This window comes from Hemitrygon akajei, chromosome 23 (assembly GCF_048418815.1).
Source record: "Hemitrygon akajei chromosome 23, sHemAka1.3, whole genome shotgun sequence".
Lineage (NCBI taxonomy): Eukaryota > Metazoa > Chordata > Chondrichthyes > Myliobatiformes > Dasyatidae > Hemitrygon > Hemitrygon akajei.
This window is the reverse complement of record NC_133146.1, coordinates 7,665,076-7,690,157: the sequence shown is the minus strand read 5'-3', so window position 1 is coordinate 7,690,157 and position 25,082 is coordinate 7,665,076. Positions and strand designations below refer to the sequence as shown.

Genomic DNA, 25,082 nt, shown 5'->3' with positions numbered 1-25,082 from the left:
TGGGAGGGCAAAGGTGGAAGAGGTAATGGGCTGAAGAAGAAGGAATCACGTGCAAGTGGACAGTGGACCAAGCAAGAAAGGGAAAGAGGAGGGTCACCAGAGGGAGGTGATGGGCAGGTGAGGGGAGGGGAGGGAAGGTGCAAGAGGTGAGCCAGATTGGGGGATGGAAAAAGGGAGGTGGGGGAGAAATTACTCGAAGTGGGAGAGATCAGTGTTCATGTTGAAGACCCAGATAGAATATGAGGTGTTGTTCCTCCAACCAGAGTGTGGCCTCGGCTGTGAAGAGTGCCAACTGCAGTTCTTTGGGATTATGTTAGCAGTGAGGGATGGTATCACTTGTTGTTTCCCCCTATATGCCTCGGAGGTAATAAAGGCTCATTATAGTTTAGCAACCTGACTAGCAGGACAGGATTAATGTGGGAGAGGACTTGCTAGTTACAGTGTAGCTCAGACTTCTCACAGGAGAAACCTGCTGAGTCAGGCAATAAACAAATTTTCCTTTTGATTCCAGCACTGTTTTCCCCAGTCTGGACTCGGTCACACTGGTGAATATACTGAATGTCACATTCCAGGTCGCATCAACACCTGAGTTAGATGAATTGTTGGTGAGGTTGCACTTGAAATACTGTGTGCAGTTTTGATCAACACATTATAGGAAAAATGTGATTAAGCTCGCAAGAGTGAATACTGGCAAAAGTAGAGGCCCTGAGTTAGAGACAGAGGGTGACCAGGCTGGGTCTCTATAGGGAGAGGTTGACCAGGCCGGGTCTCTATAGGGAGAGTTTGACCAGGCTGGGTCTCTATAGGGAGAGGTTGACCAGGCTGGGTCTCTGTAGGGAGAGGGTGACCAGGCCGGGTCTCTATAGGGAGAGGTTGACCAGACTGGGTCTCTGTAGGGAGAGGGTGACCAGGCTGGGTCTCTGTAGGGAGAGGGTGACCAGGCTGGGTCTCTGTAGGGAGAGGTTGACCAGGCCGGGTCTCTATAGGGAGAGGTTGACCAGGCCGGGTCTCTATAGGGAGAGGTTGACCAGGCTGGGTCTCTGTAGGGAGAGGGTGACCAGGCCGGGTCTCTGTAGGGAGAGGGTGACCAGGCTGGGTCTCTGTAGGGAGAGGTTGACCAGGCTGGGTCTCTATAGGGAGAGGTTGAGCAGGCCTGGTCTCTATAGGGAGAGGGTGACCAGGCTGGGTTTCTATAGGGAGAGGTTGACCAGGCCGGGTCTCTGTAGGGAGAGGGTGACCAGGCTGGGTCTCTATAGGGAGAGGTTGACCAGGCCGGGTCTCTATATGGAGAGTTTGACCAGGCTGGGTCTCTATAGGAAGAGGTTGACCAGGCTGGGTCTCTGTAGGGAGAGGGTGACCAGGCCGGGTCTCTATAGGGAGAGGTTGACCAGACTGGGTCTCTGTAGGGAGAGGGTGACCAGGCTGGGTCTCTGTAGGGAGAGGGTGACCAGGCTGGGTCTCTGTAGGGAGAGGTTGACCAGGCCGGGTCTCTATAGGGAGAGGTTGACCAGGCCGGGTCTCTATAGGGAGAGGTTGACCAGGCTGGGTCTCTGTAGGGAGAGGGTGACCAGGCCGGGTCTCTGTAGGGAGAGGGTGACCAGGCTGGGTCTCTGTAGGGAGAGGTTGACCAGGCTGGGTCTCTATAGGGAGAGGTTGAGCAGGCCTGGTCTCTATAGGGAGAGGGTGACCAGGCTGGGTTTCTATAGGGAGAGGTTGACCAGGCCGGGTCTCTGTAGGGAGAGGTTGACCAGGCCGGGTCTCTGTAGGGAGAGGTTGACCAGGCCGGGTCTCTATAGGGAGAGGTTGACCAGGCCGGGTCTCTATAGGGAGAGGTTGACCAGGCTGGGTCTCTGTAGGGAGAGGGTGACCAGGCCGGGTCTCTGTAGGGAGAGGGTGACCAGGCTGGGTCTCTGTAGGGAGAGGTTGACCAGGCTGGGTCTCTATAGGGAGAGGTTGAGCAGGCCTGGTCTCTATAGGGAGAGGGTGACCAGGCTGGGTTTCTATAGGGAGAGGTTGACCAGGCCGGGTCTCTATAGGGAGAGGTTGACCAGGCCTGGTCTCTATAGGGAGAGGGTGACCAGGCTGGGTTTCTATAGGGAGAGGTTGACCAGGCCGGGTCTCTGTAGGGAGAGGTTGACCAGGCCGGGTCTCTATAGGGAGAGGTTGAACAGGCCTGGTCTCTGTAGGGAGAGGTTGACCAGGCTGGGTCTCTGTAGGGAGAGGGTGACCAGGCCGGGTCTCTATAGGGAGAGGTTGATCAGGCTGGGTCTCTGTAGGGAGAGGGTGACCAGGCCGGGTCTCTATAGGGAGAGTTTGACCAGGCCGGGTCTCTATAGGGAGAGGTTGACCAGGCTGGGTCTCTATAGGGAGAGGTTGACCAGGCTGGGTCTCTGTAGGGAGAGGTTGACCAGGCTGGGTCTCTGTAGGGAGAGGTTGACCAGGCCTGGTCTCTGTAGGGAGAGGTTGACCAGACTGGGTCTCTGTAGGGAGAGGTTGACCAGGCTGGGTCTCTATAGGGAGAGGTTGATCAGGCTGGGTCTCTGTAGGGAGAGGGTGACCAGGCTGCGTTTCTATAGGGAGAGGTTGACCAGGCTGGGTCTCTGTAGGGAGAGGGTGACCAGGCTGGGTCTCTGTAGGGAGAGGGTGACCAGGCTGGGTCTCTGTAGGGAGAGGTTGACCAGGCCGGGTCTCTATAGGGAGAGGTTGAGCAGGCCTGGTCTCTGTAGGGAGAGGTTGAGCAGGCCTGGTCTCTAAAGGGAGAGTTTGACCAGGCCGGGTCTCTAAAGGGAGAGTTTGACCAGACCGGGTCTCTATAGGGAGAGGTTGAGCAGGCTGGGTCTCTGTAGGGAGAGGTTGACCAGGCCTGGTCTCTGTAGGGAGAGGTTGAGGAGGCCTGGTCTCTGTAGGGAGAGGTTGACCAGGCCGGGTCTCTGTAGGGAGAGGTTGACCAGGCCGGGTCTCTGTAGGGAGAGTTTGACCAGGCTGGGTCTCTGTAGGGAGAGGTTGACTAGGCCGGGTCTCTGTAGGGAGAGGTTGACCAGGCCGGGTCTCTGTAGGGAGAGGGTGACCAGGCTGGGTCTCTATAGGGAGAGGTTGACCAGGCCGGGTCTCTGTAGGGAGAGGTTGACCAGGCCGGGTCTCTGTAGGGAGAGTTTGACCAGGCCGAGTCTCTATAGGGAGAGGTTGATCAGGCTGGGTCTCTGTAGGGAGAGGTTGAGCAGGCCTGGTCTCTAAAGGGAGAGTTTGACCAGGCCGGGTCTCTAAAGGGAGAGTTTGACCAGACCGGGTCTCTATAGGGAGAGGTTGAGCAGGCTGGGTCTCTGTAGGGAGAGGTTGACCAGGCCTGGTCTCTGTAGGGAGAGGTTGACCAGGCCGGGTCTCTGTAGGGAGAGGTTGACCAGGCCGGGTCTCTGTAGGGAGAGGTTGAGCAGGCCGGGTCTCTGTAGGGAGAGGTTGACCAGGCCGGGTCTCTGTAGGGAGAGGTTGAGCAGGCTGGGTCTCTGTAGGGAGAGGTTGACCAGGCCGGGTCTCTATAGGGAGAGGTTGACCAGGACGGGTCTCTGTAGGGAGAGTTTGACCAGGCCGGGTCTCTATAGGGAGAGGTTGATCAGGCTGGGTCTCTGTAGGGAGAGGTTGATCAGGCTGGGTCTCTGTAGGGAGAGGTTGACCAGGCCGGGTCTCTGTAGGGAGAGGGTGACCAGGCTGGGTCTCTGTAGGGAGAGGTTGACCAGGCTGGGTCTCTGTAGGGAGAGGTTGACCAGGCCGGGTCTCTGTAGGGAGAGGTTGACCAGACTGGGTCTCTGTAGGGAGAGGTTGAGCTGGCCTGGTCTCTGTAGGGAGAGGTTGACCAGACTGGGTCTCTGTAGGGAGAGGTTGACCAGGCCGGGTCTCTATAGGGAGAGTTTGACCAGGCTGGGTCTCTATAGGGAGAGGTTGACCAGGCTGGGTCTCTGTAGGGAGAGGGTGACCAGGCCGGGTCTCTATAGGGAGAGGTTGACCAGACTGGGTCTCTGTAGGGAGAGGGTGACCAGGCTGGGTCTCTGTAGGGAGAGGGTGACCAGGCTGGGTCTCTGTAGGGAGAGGTTGACCAGGCCGGGTCTCTATAGGGAGAGGTTGACCAGGCCGGGTCTCTATAGGGAGAGGTTGACCAGGCTGGGTCTCTGTAGGGAGAGGGTGACCAGGCCGGGTCTCTGTAGGGAGAGGGTGACCAGGCTGGGTCTCTGTAGGGAGAGGTTGACCAGGCTGGGTCTCTATAGGGAGAGGTTGAGCAGGCCTGGTCTCTATAGGGAGAGGGTGACCAGGCTGGGTTTCTATAGGGAGAGGTTGACCAGGCCGGGTCTCTGTAGGGAGAGGTTGACCAGGCCGGGTCTCTGTAGGGAGAGGTTGACCAGGACGGGTCTCTATAGGGAGAGGTTGACCAGGCCGGGTCTCTATAGGGAGAGGTTGACCAGGCTGGGTCTCTGTAGGGAGAGGGTGACCAGGCCGGGTCTCTGTAGGGAGAGGGTGACCAGGCTGGGTCTCTGTAGGGAGAGGTTGACCAGGCTGGGTCTCTATAGGGAGAGGTTGAGCAGGCCTGGTCTCTATAGGGAGAGGGTGACCAGGCTGGGTTTCTATAGGGAGAGGTTGACCAGGCCGGGTCTCTATAGGGAGAGGTTGACCAGGCCTGGTCTCTATAGGGAGAGGGTGACCAGGCTGGGTTTCTATAGGGAGAGGTTGACCAGGCCGGGTCTCTGTAGGGAGAGGTTGACCAGGCCGGGTCTCTATAGGGAGAGGTTGAACAGGCCTGGTCTCTGTAGGGAGAGGTTGACCAGGCTGGGTCTCTGTAGGGAGAGGGTGACCAGGCCGGGTCTCTATAGGGAGAGGTTGATCAGGCTGGGTCTCTGTAGGGAGAGGGTGACCAGGCCGGGTCTCTATAGGGAGAGTTTGACCAGGCCGGGTCTCTATAGGGAGAGGTTGACCAGGCTGGGTCTCTATAGGGAGAGGTTGACCAGGCTGGGTCTCTGTAGGGAGAGGTTGACCAGGCTGGGTCTCTGTAGGGAGAGGTTGACCAGGCCTGGTCTCTGTAGGGAGAGGTTGACCAGACTGGGTCTCTGTAGGGAGAGGTTGACCAGGCTGGGTCTCTATAGGGAGAGGTTGATCAGGCTGGGTCTCTGTAGGGAGAGGGTGACCAGGCTGCGTTTCTATAGGGAGAGGTTGACCAGGCTGGGTCTCTGTAGGGAGAGGGTGACCAGGCTGGGTCTCTGTAGGGAGAGGGTGACCAGGCTGGGTCTCTGTAGGGAGAGGTTGACCAGGCCGGGTCTCTATAGGGAGAGGTTGAGCAGGCCTGGTCTCTGTAGGGAGAGGTTGAGCAGGCCTGGTCTCTAAAGGGAGAGTTTGACCAGGCCGGGTCTCTAAAGGGAGAGTTTGACCAGACCGGGTCTCTATAGGGAGAGGTTGAGCAGGCTGGGTCTCTGTAGGGAGAGGTTGACCAGGCCTGGTCTCTGTAGGGAGAGGTTGAGGAGGCCTGGTCTCTGTAGGGAGAGGTTGACCAGGCCGGGTCTCTGTAGGGAGAGGTTGAGCAGGCTGGGTCTCTGTAGGGAGAGGTTGACCAGGCCGGGTCTCTGTAGGGAGAGGTTGACCAGGCCGGGTCTCTGTAGGGAGAGTTTGACCAGGCTGGGTCTCTGTAGGGAGAGGTTGACTAGGCCGGGTCTCTGTAGGGAGAGGTTGACCAGGCCGGGTCTCTGTAGGGAGAGGGTGACCAGGCTGGGTCTCTATAGGGAGAGGTTGACCAGGCCGGGTCTCTGTAGGGAGAGGTTGACCAGGCCGGGTCTCTGTAGGGAGAGTTTGACCAGGCCGAGTCTCTATAGGGAGAGGTTGATCAGGCTGGGTCTCTGTAGGGAGAGGTTGAGCAGGCCTGGTCTCTAAAGGGAGAGTTTGACCAGGCCGGGTCTCTAAAGGGAGAGTTTGACCAGACCGGGTCTCTATAGGGAGAGGATGAGCAGGCTGGGTCTCTGTAGGGAGAGGTTGACCAGGCCTGGTCTCTGTAGGGAGAGGTTGACCAGGCCGGGTCTCTGTAGGGAGAGGTTGACCAGGCCGGGTCTCTGTAGGGAGAGGTTGAGCAGGCTGGGTCTCTGTAGGGAGAGGTTGACCAGGCCGGGTCTCTGTAGGGAGAGGTTGAGCAGGCTGGGTCTCTGTAGGGAGAGGTTGACCAGGCCGGGTCTCTATAGGGAGAGGTTGAACAGGCCGGGTCTCTGTAGGGAGAGTTTGACCAGGCCGGGTCTCTATAGGGAGAGGTTGATCAGGCTGGGTCTCTGTAGGGAGAGGTTGATCAGGCTGGGTCTCTGTAGGGAGAGGTTGACCAGGCCGGGTCTCTGTAGGGAGAGGGTGACCAGGCTGGGTCTCTGTAGGGAGAGGTTGACCAGGCTGGGTCTCTGTAGGGAGAGGTTGACCAGGCCGGGTCTCTGTAGGGAGAGGTTGACCAGACTGGGTCTCTGTAGGGAGAGGTTGAGCTGGCCTGGTCTCTGTAGGGAGAGGTTGACCAGACTGGGTCTCTGTAGGGAGAGGTTGAGCAGGCCTGGTCTCTGTAGGGAGAGGTTGACCAGGCCGGGTCTCTGTAGGGAGAGGTTGAGCAGGCCTGGTCTCTGTAGGGAGAGGTTGACCAGGCCGGGTCTCTGTAGGGAGAGGTTGATCAGGCTGGGTCTCTGTAGGGAGAGGGTGACCAGGCCGGGTCTCTATAGGGAGAGGTTGATCAGGCTGGGTCTCTGTAGGAAGAGGGTGACCAGGCCGGGTCTCTATAGGGAGAGTTTGACCAGGCCGGGTCTCTATAGGGAGAGGTTGACCAGGCTGGGTCTCTATAGGGAGAGGTTAACCAGGCTGGGTCTCTGTAGGGAGAGGTTGACCAGGCCTGGTCTCTGTAGGGAGAGGTTGACCAGACTTGGTCTCTGTAGGGAGAGGTTGACCAGGCTGGGTCTCTATAGGGAGAGGTTGATCAGGCTGGGTCTCTGTAGGGAGAGGGTGACCAGGCTGCGTTTCTATAGGGAGAGGTTGACCAGGCCGGGTCTCTGTAGGGAGAGGTTGAGCAGGCCGGGTCTCTATAGGGAGAGGTTGACCAGGCCGGGTCTCTGTAGGGAGAGGTTGACCAGGCCGGGTCTCTGTAGGGAGAGGTTGACCAGGCCGGGTCTCTATAGGGAGAGGTTGACCAGGCCGGGTCTCTGTAGGGAGAGTTTGAGCAGGCCTGGTCTCTAAAGGGAGAGTTTGACCAGGCCGGGTCTCTAAAGGGAGAGTTTGACCAGGCCGGGTCTCTGTAGGGAGAGGTTGAGCAGGCCGGGTCTCTGTAGGGAGAGGTTGACCAGGCCGGGTCTCTGTAGGGAGAGTTTGACCAGGCCGGGTCTCTATAGGGAGAGGTTGATCAGGCTGGGTCTCTGTAGGGAGAGGTTGACCAGGCCGGGTCTCTATAGGGAGAGGTTGACCAGGCTGGGTCTCTGTAGGGAGAGGTTGACCAGGCTGGGTCTCTGTAGGGAGAGGTTGAGCAGGCCTGGTCTCTGTAGGGAGAGGTTGTCCAGGCCGGGTCTCTGTAGGGAGAGGTTGAGCAGGCCTGGTCTCTGTAGGGAGAGGTTGACCAGGCCGGGTCTATGTAGGGAGAGTTTGACCAGGCCGGGTCTCTATAGGGAGAGGTTGACCAGACTGGGTCTCTGTAGGGAGAGGTTGAGCAGGCCTGGTCTCTATAGGGAGAGGTTGACCAGGCCGTGTCTCTGTAGGGAGAGTTTGACCAGGCCGGGTCTCTATAGGGAGAGGTTGACCAGACTGGGTCTCTGTAGGGAGAGGGTGACCAGGCTGGGTCTCTGTAGGGAGAGGGTGACCAGGCTGGGTCTCTGTAGGGAGAGGTTGACCAGGCCGGGTGTCTATAGGGAGAGGTTGACCAGGCTGGGTCTCTGTAGGGAGAGGTTGACCAGACTGGGTCTCTGTAGGGAGAGGTTGACCAGGCCTGGTCTCTATAGGGAGAGGTTGACCAGGCTGGGTCTCTGTAGGGAGAGGTTGACCAGGACGGTCTCTATAGGGAGAGGTTGACCAGGCCGGGTCTCTGTAGGGAGTGGTTGACCAGGCCGGGTCTCTATAGGGAGAGGTTGACCAGACTGGGTCTCTGTAGGGAGAGGTTGACCAGGCCTGGTCTCTATAGGGAGAGGTTGACCAGTCTTGGTCTCTATAGGGAGAGGTTGATCAGGCCGGGTCTCTGTAGGGAGAGGTTGATCAGGCCGGGACTCTGTAGGGAGAGGGTGACCTGGCTGCGTTTCTATAGGGAGAGGGTGACCAGGCTGCGTTTCTATAGGGAGAGGTTGACAAGGCGGGTCTCTGTAGGGAGAGGTTGACCAGGCCGGGTCTCTGTAGGGAGAGTTTGACCAGGCCGGGTCTCTATAGGGAGAGGTTGATCAGGCCGGGTCTCTGCAGGGAGAGGTTGACCAGGCCGGGTCTCTAAAGGGAGAGTTTGACCAGGCCGGGTCTCTGTAGGGAGAGGTTGACCAGGCGTTGTCTCTGTAGGGAGAGGTTGAGCAGGCCTGGTCTCTGTAGGGAGAGGGTGACCAGGCTGGGTCTCTGTAGAGAGAGGTTGACCAGGTCGGGTCTCTATAGGGAGAGGTTGACCAGGCCGGGTCTCTGTAGGGAGAGGTTGACCAGGCCGGGTCTCTGTAGGGAGAGGGTGACCAGGCCGGGTCTCTGTAGGGAGAGGTTGACCAGGCTGCGTGTCTATAGGGAGAGATTGAGCAGGCCTGGGTCTCTGTAGGGAGAGGTTGACCAGGCTGGGTCTCTGTAGGGAGAGGTTGACCAGACTGGGTCTCTGTAGGGAGAGGTTGAGCAGGCTGGGTCTCTGTAGGGAGAGGTTGACCAGGCCGGGTCTCTGTAGGGAGAGGTTGACCAGGCTGAGTCTCTATAGGGAGAGTTTGACCAGGCCGGGTCTCTGTAGGGAGAGGGTGACCAGGCTGGGTCTCTATAGGGAGAGTTTGACCAGGCCGGGTCTCTGTAGGGAGAGGGTGACCAGACTGCGTCTCTATAGGGAGAGTTTGACCAGGCCGGGTCTCTGTAGGGAGAGGGTGACCAGGCTGGGTCTCTGTAGGGAGAGTTTGACCAGGCCGGGTCTCTGTAGGGAGAGTTTGACCAGGCCGGGTCTCTGTAGGGAGAGGTTGACCAGGCTGGGTCTCTATAGGGAGAGGTTGACCAGGCTGGGTCTCTGTAGGGAGTGGTTGACCAGGCCGGGTCTCTATAGGGAGAGGTTGACCAGGCCGGGTCTCTGTAGGGAGAGGTTGACCAGGCCGGGTCTCTATAGGGAGAGGTTGACCAGGCTGGGTCTCTGTAGGGAGAGGTTGACCAGGCTGGGTCTCTGTAGGGAGAGGTTGAGCAGGCCTGGTCTCTGTAGGGAGAGGTTGACCAGGCCGGGTCTCTGTAGGGAGAGGTTGAGCAGGCCTGGTCTCTGTAGGGAGAGGTTGACCAGGCCGGGTCTCTGTAGGGAGAGTTTGACCAGGCCGGGTCTCTATAGGGAGAGGTTGACCAGACTGGGTCTCTGTAGGGAGAGGTTGAGCAGGCCTGGTCTCTATAGGGAGAGGTTGACCAGGCCGTGTCTCTGTAGGGAGAGTTTGACCAGGCCGGGTCTCTATAGGGAGAAGTTGACCAGACTGGGTCTCTGTAGGGAGAGGGTGACCAGGCTGGGTCTCTGTAGGGAGAGGGTGACCAGGCTGGGTCTCTGTAGGGAGAGGTTGACCAGGCCGGGTGTCTATAGGGAGAGGTTGACCAGGCTGGGTCTCTGTAGGGAGAGGTTGACCAGACTGGGTCTCTGTAGGGAGAGGTTGACCAGGCCTGGTCTCTATAGGGAGAGGTTGACCAGGCCGGGTCTCTGTAGGGAGAGGTTGACCAGGCCGGTCTCTATAGGGAGAGGTTGACCAGGCCGGGTCTCTGTAGGGAGTGGTTGACCAGGCCGGGTCTCTATAGGGAGAGGTTGACCAGACTGGGTCTCTGTAGGGAGAGGTTGACCAGGCCTGGTCTCTATAGGGAGAGGTTGACCAGTCTTGGTCTCTATAGGGAGAGGTTGATCAGGCCGGGTCTCTGTAGGGAGAGGTTGATCAGGCCGGGTCTCTGTAGGGAGAGGGTGACCTGGCTGCGTTTCTATAGGGAGAGGGTGACCAGGCTGCGTTTCTATAGGGAGAGGTTGACAAGGCGGGTCTCTGTAGGGAGAGGTTGACCAGGCCGGGTCTCTATAGGGAGAGGTTGATCAGGCCGGGTCTCTGTAGGGAGAGTTTGACCAGGCCGGGTCTCTATAGGGAGAGGTTGATCAGGCCGGGTCTCTGTAGGGAGAGGTTGACCAGGCCGGGTCTCTAAAGGGAGAGTTTGACCAGGCCGGGTCTCTGTAGGGAGAGGTTGACCAGGCGTTGTCTCTGTAGGGAGAGGTTGAGCAGGCCTGGTCTCTGTAGGGAGAGGGTGACCAGGCTGGGTCTCTGTAGGGAGAGGTTGACCAGGCCGGGTCTCTATAGGGAGAGGTTGACCAGGCCGGGTCTCTGTAGGGAGAGGTTGACCAGGCCGGGTCTCTGTAGGGAGAGGGTGACCAGGCCGGGTCTCTGTAGGGAGAGGTTGACCAGGCTGCGTGTCTATAGGGAGAGGTTGAGCAGGCCTGGGTCTCTGTAGGGAGAGGTTGACCAGGCTGGGTCTCTGTAGGGAGAGGTTGACCAGACTGGGTCTCTGTAGGGAGAGGTTGAGCAGGCTGGGTCTCTGTAGGGAGAGGTTGACCAGGCCGGGTCTCTGTAGGGAGAGGTTGACCAGGCTGAGTCTCTATAGGGAGAGTTTGACCAGGCCGGGTCTCTGTAGGGAGAGGGTGACCAGGCTGGGTCTCTATAGGGAGAGTTTGACCAGGCCGGGTCTCTGTAGGGAGAGGGTGACCAGACTGCGTCTCTATAGGGAGAGTTTGACCAGGCCGGGTCTCTGTAGGGAGAGGGTGACCAGGCTGGGTCTCTGTAGGGAGAGTTTGACCAGGCCGGGTCTCTGTAGGGAGAGTTTGACCAGGCCGGGTCTCTGTAGGGAGAGGTTGACCAGGCTGGGTCTCTATAGGGAGAGGTTGACCAGGCTGGGTCTCTGTAGGGAGTGGTTGACCAGGCCGGGTCTCTATAGGGAGAGGTTGACCAGGCCGGGTCTCTGTAGGGAGAGTTTGACCAGGCTAGGTCTCTGTAGGGAGAGGTTGACCAGGCCGGGTCTCTATAGGGAGAGGTTGACCAGGCCGGGTCTCTATAGGGAGAGTTTGACCAGGCTGGGTCTCTATAGGGAGAGGTTGACCAGGCCGGGTCTCTGTAGGGAGAGGTTGACCAGGCCGGGTCTCTATAGGGAGAGGTTGACCAGGCCGGGTCTCTGTAGGGAGAGTTTGACCAGACCGGGTCTCTGTAGGGAGAGGTTGAGCAGGCCTGGTCTCTATAGGGAGAGGTTGATCAGGCTGGGTCTCTGTAGGGAGAGGTTGAGCAGGCCTGGTCTCTATAGGGAGAGGTTGACCAGGCTGGGTCTCTATAGGGAGAGGTTGACCAGGCCGGGTCTCTATAGGGAGAGGGTGACCAGGCCGGTTCTCTGTAGGGAGAGGTTGACCAGGCTGGGTTTCTATAGGGAGTGGTTGACCAGGCTGGGTCTCTATCAGGAGAGGTTGACCAGGCTGAGTTTCTATAGGGAGAGGGTGACCAGGCCGGGTCTCTGTAGGGAGAGGTTGACCAGGCTGGGTTTCTATAGGGAGAGGGTGACCAGGCCGGGTCTCTGTAGGGAGAGGTTGACCAGGCCGGGTCTCTAAAGGGAGAGTTTGACCAGGCTGGGTTTCTATAGGGAGAGGGTGACCAGGCCGGGTCTCTATAGGGAGAGGTTGACCAGGCCGGGTCTCTGTAGGGAGAGGTTGACCAGGCCGGGTCTCTAAAGGGAGAGTTTGACCAGGCTGGGTTTCTATAGGGAGAGGGTGACCAGGCCGGGTCTCTATAGGGAGAGGTTGACCAGGCCGGGTTTCTGTAGGGAGAGGGTGACCAGGCTTGGTCTCTGTAGGGAGAGGTTGACCAGGCCGGGTCACTGTAGGGAGAGGTTGACCAGGCTGGGTTTCTATAGGGAGAGGGTGACCAGGCCGGGTCTCTGTAGGGAGAGGTTGAGCAGGCTGGGTTTCTATAGGGAGAGGGTGACCAGGCCGGGTCTCTATAGGGAGAGGTTGAGCAGGCCGGGTCTCTATAGGGAGAGGTTGACCAGGCTGGGTCTCTGTAGGGAGAGGGTGACCAGGCCGGGTCTCTGTAGGGAGAGGTTGAGCAGGCTGGGTTTCTATAGGGAGAGGGTGACCAGGCCGGGTCTCTGTAGGGAGAGGTTGACCAGGCTGGGTTTCTATAGGGAGAGGGTGACCAGGCCGGTTCTCTATAGGGAGAGGTTGACCAGGCTGGGTTTCTATAGGGAGAGGGTGACCAGGCCGGTTCTCTATAGGTAGAAGGTGACACACTGGGTCTTTATTCCTTGAATGAAGGATTAGATTATTTTAGATTAGCTTTATTATATTTTCACTTGTACATTGAAACATTGAGATGCTTCATTTACATCAATGACCAACGCAGTCTGAAGATGTGCTGGGGCCAGACCCAAGTGTCGCCATTATTCTGTTGGCAACATAGCGTGCCTATAACTTACTAAACCTTTCTAATTCATTTGTCTTTGGACTGTGGGAGGAAACCAGAGCAGCTGGAGGACAGTCACATGGTCACAGGGAGAACATCCAAACTCCTTACATCGAACCCTGATCGGCAGGAATTGAATCCCGTTCACTGTACATTACTCTAGCCACTACACTACCATATGTATTATAACGAGAGGTAACCTCAGAGAAACGGTTAAAGTTATGACAGCCATTGATAAGGCAGATTTCAACATCTTTTCCCCAGGATAGCGGAGTCCAGAACTCGGTTTCGGGTGAGAAAGGCAAGGTATAAAAGGGGTCTGAGGGGCAACTTTTCCGCACGAGGAAGAGGGGAGTGAGTATATGGAATAAGCTGCCAGGAGTAGTGGTCAAGGCAGGTACAATTGTATCATTTAAGAAGCCCTTGGATAGGTACATGGAGGGAGAGGTCTTTGAGTGATATGGGGTGAACACAGGAAATTGGAACTAGCTGCACGGCTGCTGTGGTTGGCTCGGCCTGTTATCCATGCTATATTTCTCTGTGACCTTTTGTGTCCGATTTACATTTTCTTTAACTCAGTCAAACAGGAATTGATTCATGTTAAGTGCTGCTGCAACAAGGCATTTATGAGATTTTATAGCACATAGTTATTTATGGCAGTCCAGAGGCAAGTCCAGAAATTCAGGTTCAAATTCCAACGTGGCAGCTGAAACCTTTTTAGTCAGTCAAATATGGAATGTGCTGCTCATGGAAGTGGTTGAGGGAGCTACAATAACTTTTCAAAGAATTATATTAACTGCACAAACAAACACGTTAATTTACTTGTTCGGACCAACCGGTGGTATAGTGGCCTCAGCACTGGACTTCGAGGCAGCTGGTCCTGAGTCGAAGTCCAGCCGGGTCCCAACCTGGGCAGCGTGTGGACTGGAACCTGGAAAGCCCGGTGGACAACTGCACTATTCAGGGGTTGCCATGAGATGACGACGACTCAGCGAACAATTTATGTTTGTCATGTTTATAACTTATTGAGTTATCACTGCCGCAAAAAAAAAAACCACAAATTCATAGCATTTACACCCTGGGTGTATTGGCCTATGAACTTAGAAAGAGGTACTTGAGTGGGAGAGGTCTAGACTAGCAGTTCCCAACCTTGGATCCACAGACCCTTCAGTTAATGGTGAGGATCCATGGCATGAAAAAGGTTGGAAACCCTTGGTTTAGTGGGACTTGGGCAAATGGGACTAGATCGGATTGGCATGGGCCAGTTGGGTGAAGGGTTTGTTTCTGTACTATTTCACTCTATACAAAGCTTCATGTGAACTGTGGAACTTCAGTATTGTAAATCAAAAACCTTCTGGTTCAGGAATGGTTTTAAGGAAGACCAGGGAAAAGTGGGCACCCCAGGGGTATACACTGTATGTGCCAAAGATATTTGCACAGTACAGTATCATTGGATAATTAGACACAATTTTTGTTTCTGGTAGTTCTGTCTGTTCTCAACTTCCAACATACCTTATTCATAAATATTTTTGTAAACATAGAGGATGTTAAAAATGCTCCGTATGACATCCAGCTTCAATGGAGAAAGAAGCACCATGACCCTTCATCAGAAATTAATGCAGTTGTCTTTGGATATGTCATTGGGTGTATTGGAAGTGGTGGGTGATAGATGCTCGATTGGTCAGGGTGGGATAGCTTGGGGAGTAAGACTGCTTGGTGAGTGAGATTGCTCGGAGAATGGGACTTCCTGGAGATGGGACTGCTTGGGGAATCGGATTGCTCTGTGAGTGGGATTTCTTGGAGAATGGGATTGCCCAGGGAGTGGACTTGCTCTCAGCACAGATTAGACAGGTTTAAGTTTTATCCTTTTGATGTGATAAAGAAATAAGGTAAATACTGAAAACCCTTCAGTTTGGGATGAATAGAGAAAAGCATTACAGTCTGCTTTATCACTGAAGACCACAGCCTACGAAGTAGACAGGATCTACAAAATTCCCAGTGGTTTATTCTTAGCATTTTATTGTTATGGTGATTATGCAAAATCAGACTTTGATCTGTGTCTGAACCCAGTCCTCGGTGTAGACCTTGACCCATAAGTCTTTTCAGTGATTTTGTTTGTGTCTAGGTATCTATCCTTCAACACTTTTTCCATTGACATTTCTCACTATGGAAGAAAATCAGGCCAGAATTTGCAGGAGAAGTGCATTTCTTGAACCTGAACAACAAATTTCATGACATATGTCAGTGATATTAAACCTGATTCTGATTTCAGGGTCTGAATGCTTCAGGACTGAGACCTCCAAAGCTGTTTTGCTGAAAGGGCATTGAGGTGAAAGATCTATGAATGCCATCTGACCTGCTGAGAGTTTGCAGTGTTTGCTTTTTCTCATCATGTTACTCTCTCCTTGAACTCTCTGAACTGTATGATACCAGAGGCCCAAGCCGATAACAGCACAAGGGGTTTGGCTTTTCTGACACAGGGCCCTTCCAGATATGATTTAAAGACTGAGAAAGAGACTGAAAAAATAGAAAAGGAAATAAAAAAGAAAGAAAGGTGACATTATCTGAACGGTGTAGAGTTAGGTAAGGGAGAAATACAAAGAGATCTAGGAGTCCTTGTTCATCGGTCACTGAAGGTGAATGAGCAAGTGCAGCAGGCAGTGAAGAAGGCTAATGGAATGTTGGCCTTTATTACAAAGGGAATTGAGTACAAGAGCAAGGAAATCCTCTTGCATTTGTACAGGGCCCTGGTGAGACCACACCTGGAGTATTGTGTACAGTTTTGGTCTCCAGGGTTAAGGAAGGACATCCTGGCTGTAGAGGAAGTGCAGCGTAGATTCACAAGGTTAATTCCTGGGATGTCTGGACTGTCTTACGCAGAGAGGTTAGAGAGACTGGGCTTGTACACGCTGGAATTAAGGAGATTGAGAGGGGATCTGATTGCAACATATAAGATTATTAAGGGATTGGACAAGATAGAGGCAGGAAATATGTTCCAGATGCTGGGAGAGTCCAGTACCAGAGGGCATGGTTTGAGAATAAGGGGTAGGTCATTCAGGACAGAGTTAAGGAAAAACTTCTTCTCCCAGAGAGTTGTGGGGGTCTGGAATGCACTGCCTCGGAAGGCAGTGGAGGCCAATTCTCTGGATGCTTTCAAGAAGGAGCTAGATAGGTATCTTATGGATAGGGAAATCAAGGGATATGGGGACAAGGTAGGAACCGGGTATTGATAGTAGATGATCAGCCATGATCTCAAAATGGCGGTGCAGGCTCGAAGGGCCGAATGGTCTACTTCTGCACCTATTGTCTATTGTCTATTGTCTATTGACATTGAGAGGCGAAATGAACTGGAATGCATTAAGTATCTCTATTACAACAAAATGTTTAAAACTTGAAGGATTTATAAAGTTGTTACTGGGATTGAGGGGGGTTTGGGTTATAGGGAGAGGGGGGATAGGCTGTGATCTTTTCTCAGAAAACTTGAGGGTTGACCTTGGAGAGGTTTTCAAAATCCAGGGTGGCATAGAGAAACAAACTGATGTTCAGTGCCACCTGCCTGCGTTTGATCATCTCCCCCTTTTCTTGCTTCTACCATCTTGGGTCCCATGCCGCCAGGTTCGGGTGTGGTAGTTGTCCTGCTGACGCGGGACTGCCGGACTGGCCCTCACTCGCCTCGGCGCTGAATGGACTCACGTTCAGCCACTCTGTAGTTCATGGTCTATGTATTATGTGTTTAACTATTTGCACCATTTGTTCTGCGTTGCACGTCGGATGTGTCATTCTCATTGTGTGTGTCCTTTTCCACGGACTCCTTTGTGTTCCTTTGCCTGGAAGAAGATGCATCTCTTGTGGTTTACATATTTTGGTAATAATTTGAACTTCGAACTTTTGATGACCAGAGTCTTTTCCCCAGGGCAGGGAGCCCAAAACTAGAAGTCACAGGTTTAAGGTGAGAGGACCTGAGGGGCAACTCTTTTCCCCTACACAGAGGGCGACGGGCAATTGGAATGAGATGCCAGGGGAAGAGGATACGTTAACGATATATAAAAGACAGTTATGCAGATAGGAAAGTGTCAGGAGGATTTGGGCCAGTCGCAGGCAAATGGAACCAGCTCAGTTAGGCAACTTGGTCAGCATGGGTAATATGGGCCAAAGGGCCTGTTTCTGTGTGAGTCTATTATCAGAGGTTACTGGGTGTAGGAATGAGGCTCTGGGGTTTAAATTGGCCAGTTAATGCAAGCAACACATTTCTCTCATGTTTTGAAGTACAGGTGATAAACAAATCGGAATGAACGTGGCGTTGTGGAGGAGTGAGCCTCCTGCCTGACAAAGCACTTGTGTCGTTAAATAGCAGCCACTCCATAACGATAAGGGACAGGCAAATATTTTCACGGGCTCAGGGTGGAGAGGAACAGATCCTCCAGCAACCTCACACTGGATCTCTTCCCCAGCTTTACTCACACGAAGGCAGGGGGCTATTAATCTGAAGTCTGGGGCAAAGTTGCAATCTGAAAAAATGCTGAAATATTCCCGACTCTGCAAAAGATCATCTGGTTTGATTGAGTCAGTGTGCAGGCTGCGTGACAGTTCTACAGCACAACGATCAGGTATTTACCTCCTGAAGCAGGTAGTGGAGCGTGCGACAGTCACAGGAATCTCCTCTGTGCTCTCAGTGAACTGGTCATTCCACTTGCGAGCCAGATAGTTGCATTAAACAGACTACACCCTCACTTCTGATTATCGATCGGGAATCCCTGCTTTTCACCCAGCCTGCAGCTTCACTTTTCTTTCAGGCTGGTTGGTCGGAGCATCACCAGCAGGTTACCTCTCAGTCCATCGAGCTCTTGGAGTTGAGAAGGCTCATCTCTCGCTCCAGAGCTAATACGAGAGGGCATAATTTTAAGATGATTGAAGGAAAGTATAGGGAGGGGGTATGACAGGGGTAAGATTTTTTACACAGAGAGGTGGGGGGCTTTTGAATGCCCTGCTAGTGTGCTGGTACTGGCATGTACACAGGGATATTTTGGAAACTCTTAGACAGACACATAGATGATAGAAAAATGGAGGGTTATGTGGGAGGGGAGGGTTGGATTGGTCTTGGAGTAGGTTCAAAAGGTCAACACAACATTGTGGGCCAAAGGGCCCGTATTGTGCTATAACGTTCAATGTTTTATGTTTTCTATGTAAAAACCTCAGCTGAGTGTCTGTTATATACACTATCACCTCAGGTAGAAAGGGTCTCAGAATTGGTATCGTTTGTGTGTGGGGTGGGGGTGTTGAATCAAGAGTTCAGCCTGATCTCTTTGTAATGCATCTTGTGTTATTTTGTATGAACATTTTTGGAATTTCCCTCAGGTTTCAGGCCAAAATCACCCTCAATTACTGTACATTGAATGTTGTGGTATCTTACCATGCACAAAATGGCCACCCAGTTTCTCCCAGTACAACCATGACTGCATTTAAACATAACATTAGTAAGTCAATGTACATAAGCAAAGTAAATCACTGAATTTAGAACCATAGAACCATAGAACATTACAGCACAGAAACAGGCCTTTTGGCCCATCTTGACTGTGATAAACCATTTTTCTGCCTAGTCCCACTGACCTCCACCTGGACCATATCCCTTCATACACCTCTCATCCATGTACCTGTCCAAGTTTTTCTTAAATATTAAAAGTGAGCCCGCATTTACCACTTCATCTGGCAGCTCATTCCACACTCCCACCACTCTCTGTGTGAAGAAGCCCCCCCAATGTTCCCTTTAAACTTTTCCTCCTGCACCCTTAACCCATATCTTCTGGTTTTCTTCTCCCCTAGCCTCAGTGGAAAAAGCCTGCTTGCATTCACTCTATCTATACCCATCATAATTTTATATACCTCTATCCAATCTCCCCTCATTCTTCTACGCTCCAGGGAATAAAGTCCTAGCCTATTCAACCTTTCTCTGTAACTCAGTTTCTCAAGTCCCGGCAACATCCTTGTAAACCTTCTCTGCACTCTTTCAACCTTATTAACATCCTTCCTGCAATCAGGTGACCAAAACTGCACACAATACTCCAAATTTGGCCTCACCAATGCCTAATACAATCTCACCATAACATTCCAACTCTTATACTCAATACTTCGATTTATAAAGGCCAATGTACCAAAAGCTCTCTTTACTACCCAATCTACCTGTGACGCCACTTTTAGGGAATTTTGTATCTGTATTCCCAGATCCCTCTGTTCTACTGCACTCTTCAGTGCCTACCATTTACCTTGTATGTTCTACCTTGGTTTGCCCTTCCAAAGTGCAATTTGATTTTTCTTTAAACATCAGCGAGGTTTAAAACATTCTCTCCACGACCAGATGAGATTAACTTGACTGCTTTAGTGTGTTCCTGTGAGGCAGGGTGGTGGAGATGCTGACCCACTTAAAAGAAACAGGTCAGTGTGTGTATGTGTGTGTGAAAATAATTTGTCACATGAACTAGTGGAACATTTCCTCCACTCATGGAAATATTGAGGCCTGACCTTCACAACAGGTGCAGGGTTTTTGCTGGTGTAAGAGCGCATGAGAGGACTTTAATTTGAACACCATGATGGGGTTCAGTTACAGGTTAATAGAATTCGACACATTAAATAAATAAGTATTGTGGGATCTGTGGTTACACCAGTGCAGGACTTCATAATACAAAAGGAGATTGATGTCATATATCAACACACACAAAACACTGGAGGAACTCGGCAAGCCAGGCACGATCTATGGAAAAAAGTACAGTCAACGTTTTGGGCTGAGGTCCTGCTGAAGGGTCTCGGCCCAAAACGTTGACTGTACTCTTTTCCATAGATGCTGCCTGGCCTGCTGAGTTCCTCCAGTGTTTTGTGTGCTTTGCTTGGATTTCCAGCATCTGCAGACTTTCTCTTGCTTGTGATTAGATACCCTATATGTTTATATATTTAATAAAACAAAAGAAATTACGTTAAATACAGCACCTTTTACAGCTTTGCAAAGTACTTTGCAGCCAGAGTTGCCCTACGGAGTGTAGTAACCATGGTAATGGAGGAAGCACCACAGGCATTTGATGGAGACACTCCATCATGGGCACTCTCCTCTCAGCATCCAGGACCTCTTCAAGGAGCAATGCCTCAAAAAGGCCACGTCTATCATTAAGGGCCCCATCAACCCTCTTCTCAGTACAAGAGACTGAAGACAGACACTCAACGATTCAGGAACAGCTTCTTCCCCTCTGCCTTCAGATTTCTGAATGGACACTAAACCCATGAACACTTCCTCACTACTATTTTTCTCTTTTTGCACTATGTATTTAATTTAACCTTTTTAATATATATAAGACTCCTGACTATTTAACACTCCCATATAGTGAGGTGAGGCAGCATCTCAAATTCTGAGGTTCTTTGGAAATCCCCATATTCTCCGCTCTTTGTAAGGATTGCTTCAAATTGTGTTCTGCTCATCTTTCACAGAGCTGCTTGGAATGATTCTGTATTCAATGATCTAGGCCTGTTAATTATAACTAGTCTTTCAAATGCACTTGATCTGTTTCCAAACGGCAGAAAGGGAACTGCTGTCTTCCTTATCTGACCTGGATCACAAACATTTCTATCATTTTTTTTCCCCAATTACATTTCTCAAGATAGTATCTTTTGTAAGAAAATTATTTGAAGCCATGGTGATCATTCATGTTTACATCTTTCTGAAGTTTCCACTGCAGATAAGATTATCTTTATTTGTCATATTCATCGAAACATTGAAACTTACAGTTAAATGCGTCCTTTGCGTCTACGACCAACATAGTTCAAGGTGCTGGGGGCAGCCCACAAGTGTAGCCATACTTTCAACCCCAACTTACTAACTCTAAACCTTGGAAATTGGGAGAAAACCAGAGCACCCAGAGGAAACCCATGTGGTCATGGAGAGAGCATGCAAATTCCCTACGTACAGACAGTGGCGTTACACTATGCAGTGTTCATTGTCCCATCAGTTAATCAGGACGCTTGCTTACTTGGGACAACTCTTCAAGGACAAAACCAAGAAAATAGCCGGGATTCCCTTTTTTTATTTGGGACACTATGCTGCTTAATTGGGGCAGAAGACCCAAGCAATTTCTAATTAGCATCAATCATGTGAACCTGTGTGGCCGTTAGACACTGCACCATACTTAGGGCAAACAGCTTTTAAATAGCATCAGTCACATGTATTTGTGTTCAAAAAGCAGTGAGTTGTGCCTCTGGTATTTGGTGAGAAATAAGCAGTAGCACAATTTAGAATTGTTTTGCTCACAGTTATTTCAAGTATTTCAGTTTGGAGATGCCAGGAATGGCCAGGAGTGAAAATGAAATGATTTCACTACTTCAAGTTAGGAACTATGAAGAATTTAATGGTATCGACAGTCATCTTGAATGTTACAATGAAAATGAAGATTTGGAGGATGCAATCTTCAAAAACGCTATATGAAGGCACTGATTTTGTTCATTTACAGTCAATCTAAAGAGCGCAGCAGCACGATGGTTGTCCATCGTATCTGATGATGACAAAGAAACCTGGTGGGAGAGCTTTCAAAGTGGAAAAGCCATTGCACTGGGACCGTTCCACTCTGTTGACCTCGGAGGTCCGGGGCCAGTAGTACGAGTAGTTGTCACAAACCGGGGTCTTTCTTGGTTGAGCTGGGTAACCATGATCTCTCTGCCTTTGCTCTCCAAAAGACTTTGCAAACCACCTTCTCAGCTGTTGGATTATACTGTTGATCTCATCCACCCAGTCTGCTGGAGCTGGCTTCATGTGCTAGGGCATGCGTGTCTCTGTTTCACTGGGTATGGGGTCTGCTGGACACCTGGTTTAGCTTGCCTGTCGAAGCGGTGTACTGGGGTGTGGCCGCTGTCACATGGCAGGTGAGAACTGAATGTCCGGTGGGGCCCAAAGGTGCACGTACTGTATGTCTTCCAAAGTGCTTTGCAGACAGTGAAGCCTTTCTGAACCATGTTACTGGAGGAAATACAGAAGGAAATTTACTCACAAACAACAATGACCAAACCAACATTTACAGTGAAGTTGTTTAACAATATTAGGGCTCAGGAGAGTGGGAGGTGGATAGACCACTTGATCCCTCTAGCCTATCCTGCCTGATTCAATATGACCTAGTGTGGGCCTCACCTTCTCTTCAGTACTAGGCCTCAATTTCCTGATCTCTTAAAAAACATTTACTTCTTTTTTAAATACCAGCAATGTTTCAGGCTCCAAAGCCATTTCACTTCGAGAATTTCGGAGTTTCATCACCCAATACGGGATGAAGAGCTTATGTACCTCAGAATTAAGTTCCCCTCTGGAACCTCTCTATACAAGGCTCCAGAGGCCCCCTCCCCAGCCCACCTCCCAGTCAGTAAGGCCTTGATGCCCCCTGTATCCTTTTTAAACCAATACTCAACCAGTTCTCCTCCACTAGCCCTCATCCACTTGGAGGAACTTGTTTATAACCTCAACAGCTGCTCTGACAATTCCTCTCACTTTCTGCAGCTTCTGCTGGGCTGATTGTTTGTGGGGACATCATCACAGGGACATGCAGTCCATAAACTGGCCATTCAGCCCACTGAGTCGACGCTGATCATCAGGACCCCAATTTTATTAATGCTCCTTACTCTCCATACAGAATTCAGAATCACTGACGCACACTCAGTGGCCACTTTATTAAGTACACCTGTACATTTATGTTACGGATTCAGCATCAATAAATATATGAGTGAGGCAGGGTTTTTTTATAACAAATAAAACATTTATTAAACACTGAAAAACAAACCCCCAAAAGTAAACAAACCACTAATGTAACCGGAAATCAGCTGCTGTGCGGCAGCTTAAACAGTTCTTAAAGGAATAAAGCGAAAACAGTTCTTAAAGCGATGTTGCAAAAACAGTTCTTCAAAGTAGTACTGCAAAAGTTCAAAATGCTTACAGTCCATTAAAGGAGAGACTTTTTAGACGATTTAAATTCTCTTTCACGTCGTGTTGTTGTGGTTCCTAGTTGAACTATACTTGTCCAGGAGAATTTACGAAGATGAAAATGAAACGGCTTAAATGCACTGACCATTCCTTGACAAAACTGTACCCAACCCTTTCTGCTATTATTCGCAGGGGTTACCACGGGCACAGCCAACGAATTCCTTCCAAATGAGGATCAAACAAGATCGAACCTATTTCACCATTGAAATCGAATTTCCTCGATCTTTTAACTCCTGAACTCTGATCTTCACTCTCCACCGATTTTTAACTGGCAGTATTATAAAGAAACTGCCGGCAATGACCTTTTAATCTTTAGGCATTAAATAAAACTCCACCTTTCAACCAAACTGCGTCATAATATTGGACCACGCAGTGGCATGGAGTCAAAATGGCAAATCCAGCCACAAACTGCCCCTCCTCACAGGAAGGGGTCCTCCTTTTATACCTTGTGAAAAAAACCTGTCACATGACCTCTACTGGCGGGGAAAATGACGTCACTCCACCATCACAAGACCACTACCTTAAGTCCAGTATAGCTTCAACACCACTGTCACGTGACAAGTACAAGATACCCACAGGTACGTAACAACCTCATTAATGCTAATATCTATCTACCAATCATAAAAGCATGCAGACGTGGTCAAAAGGTTCAGTTATTGTTCAGAACGAACATCAGAATGGGGAAGAAATGTCATTAAAGTGACGTTGGCTGTGGAATGGTGGTTGGTGCCAGATGGGGTAGTTTGGGTTATACCTTGTCCAAGGATGACCTGCAGGCTAGTAGAAGGAAGGAGCGCCTTACACCTCATTTGGCGGAGACGGATGTCAAGTCAAGTCACTTTTATTGTCTTTTCGACCATAACTGCTGGTACAGTACATAGTAAAAATGAGACAATGTTTTTCAGGACCATGGTGTTACATGACACAGTACAAAAACTAGACTGAACTATGTAAACAAAAAAAAACACAGAGGAAAAAAAACTACACTAGACTACAGACCTACCCAGGACTGCATAAAGTGCACAAAAACAGTTCAGGCATTACAATAAATAATAAACAGGACAGTAGGGCAAGGTGTCAGTCCAGGCTTCGGGTATTGAGGAGTCTGATAGCTTGGGGGAAGAAACTGTTACATAGTCTGGTCGTGAGAGCCCGAATGCTTCGGAGCCTTTTCCCAGACAGCAGGAGGGAGAAGAGTTTATATGAGGGGTGCGTGGGGTCCTTCATAACGCTGTTTCCTTTGCAGATACAGCGTGTAGTGTAAATGTCTGTGATGGCGGGAAGAGAGACCCTGATGATCTTCTCAGCTGACCTCACTGTCCGCTGCAGGGTCTTGCGATCCGAGATGGTGCAATTTCCGAACCAGGCAGTGATGCAGCTGCTCAGGATGCTCTCAATACAACCTCTGTAGAATGTGATGAGGATGGGGGGTGGGAGATGTCCACTCTGCTACCCTATATAAATGAGAGGAAGCATGCAGAGAATAGTGGGGTGGTCATGAATCAGCATATAGGAGGAAAGTGGATCATCGGGCTGCTTAGTGTCACAACAACCTCTCACTCATGGTCAGTAAGATCAGGAAGCTGATTATTCACCTCAGGAGAAGGAAACAAGAGGACCATGAGCTAGAGGGGGAAATCAGAGACTGCAACGATCAGCAACTTCCACTCCTTCGTGTCATGATTTCAGAGGATCTGTCCTGGGACTTGCACTCCCCCACAACACAACTCTCAGAGAATCCACCCCCACTGTCAAACTCACACAGATTCCCCCCCCATCATCACCCTCTCAGATTCAAACCCTCTCATCAACCTCTTACAGAATCAAACCACCCCACTATCAACCTCTCACAGGTTCACCCCCCCCACCATCAACCTCTCACAGATTCAAATCCCCCCCATCAACCTCTCACAGATTCAAACCCTACCATAAACATCTCACAGACAACCTCCCCACCATCAACATCTCACTTATTCAAACACCCCCACCATCAACCACTAACACTTTCAAATCCCCCCCACCATCAAACTCACACAGATTCAATGCCCCCCACCATCAACCTCTCACAGAATCCACCCCACCATCAACTTCTCACAGAATCCCCCCACCATCAACCTTTCACAGATTCTTCCCCACCATCAACTTTTCAGAGATTCAAACCCCACCATGAACATCTCACAGACTCAACCCTCAGCATCAACCTCTCAGATTCAAACCCCCCCCACCATCAACCTCTCACAGATTCAAACCCTACCATAAACACCTCACAGACAAACCCCCAACCATCAACCTCTCACTTATTCAAACACCCCCACCATCAACCACTAAAACTTTCAAACACCCCCACCATAAACCTCTCGCAGATTCAAAGCCCCCCACCATCAAACTCTCACTGTCTCAACTCCCCCACCATCAACTTCTCAAATATTCAAACACCCCCACCATCAAACACT

The 25,082-nt window shown here is 51.3% G+C and overlaps 1 protein-coding gene across 1 annotated transcript in view; it reads left to right on the top strand.

Annotated features, from left to right (window-relative positions):
• Positions 1-25,082, top strand: part of sema4gb (sema domain, immunoglobulin domain (Ig), transmembrane domain (TM) and short cytoplasmic domain, (semaphorin) 4Gb) — a 237,962-nt gene that overhangs the window by 195,717 nt on the left and 17,163 nt on the right. The window lies entirely within an intron of this gene.